Here is a 6,150-nt window from a genome sequence, read left to right as displayed (position 1 = left end):
GTTAGTTTCAGGTGTACAGCAAAGTGATTCAGTTCTCTCTCTCTCTCTCTATATATATATATATACTTTTTCAGATTCTTTTCATTATAGGTTATTATAAGATATTGAATATAGTCCCTGTGCTATACAGTAGGTCCTTGTTGTTTATTTTATATGTAGTAGTGTGTATATGTTTATCCCAAACTCCTAATTTATCCCTTCCTCCCCCCTTCCCCTTTGGTAACCATGTTTGTTTTCTATGTCTATGAATCTATTTCTGCTTTGTAAGTAAGTTCATTTGTATCTTTTTTTTAGATTCCACATACATGATATCGTATGATATTTGTCTTTCTCTGTCTGACTTACTTCACTTAGTATGATCATCTCTAGGTCCATCCATGGTGCTTCAAATGGCATTATTTCATTCTTTTTTATGGCTGAGTAATATTCCATTGTGTCTATGTACCATATCTTCTTTATCCATTCATCTGTTGATGGGGAAATTTCTTCTTTTATAACATAAGATTTTAATAGTTTTTAAAATGAAGTCTTTAAAGTGGCTAGTTTAGTGGTCTTTGCAAATGGAATGCTCTTGGAGGGAGGAAGGGAGCTGACCTGACTTCATATTTGCAGAACCCCCCAACCCTCCTTCCCTCCTTTCACCCTCCCACTACTTTTTCCACCTCAAGCTTCTTCTTCTCTTTCCCCCATTATTTTGAATCTTCTTCTTCAACAGAAGATGATAAGGACAAGGAAAGGAGGAAGAGGAAAAAGAGAAGGAAGAGAACAGCAGGGGAAAGAGGAAGGCAGGAGGACTAGAATAGGTGGGAGTGGAGGGAGGGGGGCGGATGAGGGGAAGGAGGTCTTGGTGATACTGCTCGAAGGGGGAAGAAAAAGTTGGGAACAATCTCAATGGTCATCAGCAGGGAACTGGCTAAGTCAATCACACACAGGCGCACACGTGATCCTCGTTATTTGCAGATTCTTTTCTTGCAATTTTTTTTTTTTTTTTTACGAATTTGCCTACTTGCTAAAATTATTTGTAACCCCCAAACCAATACTCGTGGCACTTTTGTGGTCATTTGTGGACTCGTGCAGAGCCATCGAAAATTTGAATCACCCACTGTGCACGTTCCCAGCTGAGGTCAAGCAGGACACTCTCTGCCTGCTGGTTTCAGGTCTCATACTGGAAACAGGGTCCTTTGCACAGTGTATTTAGTGCAACATGTTTTGCATTTTTGGCTCCTTGTTGGTGATTTCTGTTTTGAATGGCCCCCAAACGTAGTGATGAAGTGCTATTTAGTATTCTTAAGTGCGAGATGGCTGTGATGTGCCTTATGGAGAAAATTCGTCAGTTAGATAAGCTTCATTCAGGCACAAGTTACAGGGCTGTTGGCCATGAGTTCAATGTTAATGAATCAACAATATATACTAAATAAGGTGTCTTTAAGTGGAAACACACATAAAACAAGGTTATGTATTGATTGGTTGATCAAAATTGACCAGAGGCTCACAGGAGCCTAACCTTGTAAATACTCCCTATAAACAATGGGTCAATATTTGTTAATTCATTGTTTACAGTGACTTTACAGAATATAACTCCTGCAAATAATAAGAATGGACTCTGTGTGTGTGTGTGTGTGTGTGTGTGTGTGTGTGCATGCAACCATTAAAAATGATGAAGTACAGCCACTTTTATTGACAGAGATGACAGGATGGCATATATGATGAGGGCTCACAGAGAACTATTTGAAAGGGTTTCTTGCCAGTTAATAATGGTTATCTCCTTTGATAAGATCTGAGGTGATCTTTAATTTTTTTCTTTAGAATTGTCTTCATTGTTTGAAAAATTTTCTCTGAGCTTATGTCATCGTTATTATTAGAAAAAGGAGCTATTTTCATTAAAAAATTAAGCATGATACAAACAGGCTAACACTTTGGAATCTGTAAGGGAGAACTAATGAATGCCTTTATTTTTCTAATTTTTATTTTCATTTATTCAACACAATTGTACTGAGAGCCTATCTTGTCCTGGACTCTGTTCTATGTCTTGGGATCCATGAGTGAAGAGAAACACAAAGATTCCTGCCCTCACTGAGCTCATGACCTGGTTGGTGGTGGGTGGCTCGTGGTAAATGAAGGTTAATTTTATTATGGTCTGGAGTTGTGCAGAACTGTCTGGAAAGAACTCCCTCACCTAGAGTCTGAGCCACCTTCAGTCTATATGTTCTAAGACCCTCCCACCTCACCCCCCTCTCAAGGTGGAAGCTTTACAGTATATAGATCCATGATGCAGGAGAGAGAAACAAAAATCTTTAAACCACACACAAAAACAAACAAGAGCCCACTCATTTAAAAATAAAAATAACAACCTACTTTTCAAGTTGGCATTAATTCTGTCAAGGATGGAATTATTATTAGCAAAGAGAGAAGGGCCCAACATTGCCTTCATTTAAAATCTCATGATAACAATGTCTTAGGATGAATATTGTACTGGGTTAAAGGGTGCAGGGGAGATTTATGTTACCTTTCTCTCCACTTTTGTGTATGCTTGAAAGTTTCCTTTAGAAAAATTGTAATATCAATCTCATTTTGGTAACATCTCTGGGATGCCTGGAAGGAACACATATTCACTCTAGAGGAACATGTGTTTAGTCAGGCCTCATGAATTTTTCACAGATAAAGGCCATTGAAAATGAGCTCTAAATTTAAAATCACAAAGTTCACAAGGAACCAAGATATCAAGAGTGAGTCAGTAGAAAAAACAAATAATAGAATTAAAGCCCCCAATTATGTTTAGATGACACAACAATAGGATATGGGAAATAAATCAAGTATGCTTAAGATATTTCTAAAAGAGAAGATGACTAGGAGACATGAGATAGGAATGATACTCTTTCAAAAAGAAAATATTTTCTCAAATATTTTCCACATTTGAGAAAATAACCAAATATAATTTATAGAAATTAAAGATGTAGTCATGGAAATCTCAGTGGATAGGTTAAATAGGAGATTAAACACAGCTGAAGAGAGAACGGGTAAGTTGGAAGACAGATAAAAGAAGAACACAATGCTGACAGAAAATATAAGAGACACAAAAAACAGCCTGAAAAAATCTAATATATGTCTAATTTTAATTTTAGAGAGACAAAAGTGTGGCCATAGCAGAGCAAATATTCAAAGAGATAATAGCAGAGAATTTTCCCAAGTTGATAAAAGAAATAGATCCTAAGATTCAGAGAGCACTATGAAATCTAGGTAGTATACTTTAAAAGGATTGGCAGAACTCCAAAGACAAAACAAAAAAAATGTAAAAGCAAGCAAAGAGAAAGGACAGGTTACCTACAAAGAATAACTATTAGATCAACCATAGATTTCTCACTAATAGTAATAAAAGCAAAAGACAGTGAAATATTATCATCAAGCTGCTGAGAACAAAATAACTATTAACATGGAGTTTTAAAATACTTAAACCTATAATCAAACACAAGGGTAAAATAAAAACATTTATAAACTAACAAAAAATGGAGGAATTTATTTTGAGAAACCTGAACTTAAGGAACTTATAAAGAATGTCCTTTTGTACAGAAATTGAACCCAGAAAGAAGAACTGAGCTACAATGCAGAATGGGGCTTAAAGATTCGGCAAACCTAGACTGCCAAGGGCTGTTTTAGATGTTGCGTACTGCACAGAGGTGCCACATCTTGGGATGCCAGTTGTATGGTAGACAGTGTAGCTTGTATGTTTATTATGCACTCTTATTATTGTATAGTGTATGTATATTATTGAATTATTTGATTATTTATTTCCACAGATGGCAATAAAGTGTTTCGAGAAAGAAGCACCTCTTCCTAATTTGCACAATAATGCCATATGTGTTAGTAGAAGTCCTGCACAAACATACGGGCAAGTCTAAACAAATATTGACTGCATAGAACAACAGCAATAGAGGTATTAATTTGTGATGTAGAAGAGAAACAAGGAGGAAGAATCACTACATAAAAATGACATTTCAGAAGGCACAGGTTGTCAGATTAAAAACAGTCTAAGGTCCTTCTGTTGTTCCAGAGTACAGAGAGATTTGTAAAGGTTGCCTGTAAAAAAAAAATTTATCATATGAAGCATTTTATAACACAGCAAACGTGCTAATGTGCAGATTGCACGTGCTCTGTTAGGGCAGACACCTGCACCTGCTTGCTCACCACTAAAAGGAGACAGGGTGAAGAACAGAGGACAGCAGCCAACTCCCATGCAGGCAGAGAGGCAGAGATGTCGAGCTCCTCACCTGGAGCTGCATCTGCCAGGGCTCCCCACCCTCCCGCAAGGCCCCCCTGTCGCTACCTGGCACTGGCCCCCGCTGAGCTGCTTCAGCTCCTAGAACGTTGCCTCCTCAAATGGCTCTGGAAGCGACTGTCCAGAGGCTCTGGCAACCCCAGGCTGCTTGGAGAGCTGAGAGGTCAGCAAACTGCAGCCCATTCCCCGTGAGCTGCAGCCCATCACTTGGGTGGCTCTGTATGAACCATAGCCACTCACATAGAGAATGGATTACCCAGCAATCATACCTTTTGATAGTTACCCAAAGTAGTTAAGAATTTATGTTCACACAAAAGCTGCACACAGATAAAGTTTCTAGCAGCTTTATTCATAATTGCCAAAACTTGGAAGCAACCAAGATGTCCTTCAGTAGGTGAATGGATAAATAAACTGTGGTACATCCAGACAATGGACTATTATTCAGGGCTAAAAAGAAATACACTATCAAGCCATGAAAAGGCGTGGAGGAAACTTAAATGCATATTACTAAAGACCAATTTGAAAAGGCTACATACTATATAATTCCAACTATATGACATTCTAAAAAAGGCAAAACTATGGAGACAGTGAAAAAGATCTGTGGTTTTCCAGGAAGGGATGAATAGGCAGAGCACAGAGGATTTTTAAGGCAGCGAAAATACTCTGTATGACACTACAATGATGGATACGTGCGATTACCTATTTGAACGAACCCACAGATGGTCAACACCAAGAGTGAACCCTAAGGTAAACCATGGACTTTGGATGATTATGACGTGTCAGTGTGGATTCATCAGTTGTAACAAGTGTACTACTCTGGTGAGAGATGTTGATGATGTGTGAGGGTACACATGTGTGGGGCAGGGGGGCATATGGGAAATCTCTGTACCTTCCTTTCCATTGTGCTGTGAACCTAAAACTGCTCTAAAAGGAGAGTCTTTAAAAAATTGGTTGGCTAAGATTCTTTGAAGGTTTAGAAAATGCATCTGGTATCTTTGGAGGTGGGGAGATTTGGAGATTATAAACAAAGGGAAGCCAAAGAGTACAACATTTAACTGGCTAGCATAATCTTGGTATGAAAAGTAGACAAAGACAATACAAGGAAATAAAATTATATACCAAATTCATTTCTGAACATCAGTGTAAAAGTCCTAAATAAAATATTAGCAAATCCAGTCCTCTAGATACTGCAGTGTCCCAACCCACATTCTTCATTCACTGCCTGTAGATTATCTCACTCATGATTCTCAGGTTAATATCTCTAGTTGTGACTCTCCTCTGAACGTTCAACTAATACCAATGTCTACATATATAAAATACTACAAAATATTCAGTCATAGTGGAAGAAAACTTTCTTGAAATGAAGGAATATTTGAATCTGGAGATTAAAAAACTTAGCTACACTTTTTTATCCCTGTGTTTCACAATGGTCCATTCTTTTTTTTTCCTGTTTCTAATTCTACTTTTTTTTTTAAATTTTAAATTTATTTATTTATCTATTTATTTCTGGCTGTGTTGGGTCTCCGTTTCTGTGGGAGGGCTTTCCCCAGTTGCGGCAAGCGGGGGCCACCCTTCATCGCGGTGCGCGGGCCTCTCACTATCGCGGCCTCTCTTGTTGCGGAGCACAGGCTCCAGACTCGCAGGCTCAGTAGTTGTGGCCCACGGGCCTAGTCGCTCCGCAGCATGTGGGATCTTCCCAGACCAGGGCCCGAACCCGTGTCCCCTGCATTGGCAGGCAGATTCTTAACTACTGCGCCACCAGGGAAGCCCCTCTAATTCTACTTTTATTTTTGTAATACTTTTCTTTTTCCCACCTATTTTTTTTCCTGAGATCTACCAGATCATTTTTCATCTTCTTCTGTTACCGTGTCACCCCT

The sequence above is a fragment of the Balaenoptera ricei genome, chromosome 11 (genome assembly GCF_028023285.1).
Source record: "Balaenoptera ricei isolate mBalRic1 chromosome 11, mBalRic1.hap2, whole genome shotgun sequence".
Classification (NCBI taxonomy): Eukaryota; Metazoa; Chordata; class Mammalia; order Artiodactyla; family Balaenopteridae; genus Balaenoptera; species Balaenoptera ricei.
The sequence above is the reverse complement of the archived record's forward strand: the minus strand, read 5'-3'. Positions refer to the sequence as shown.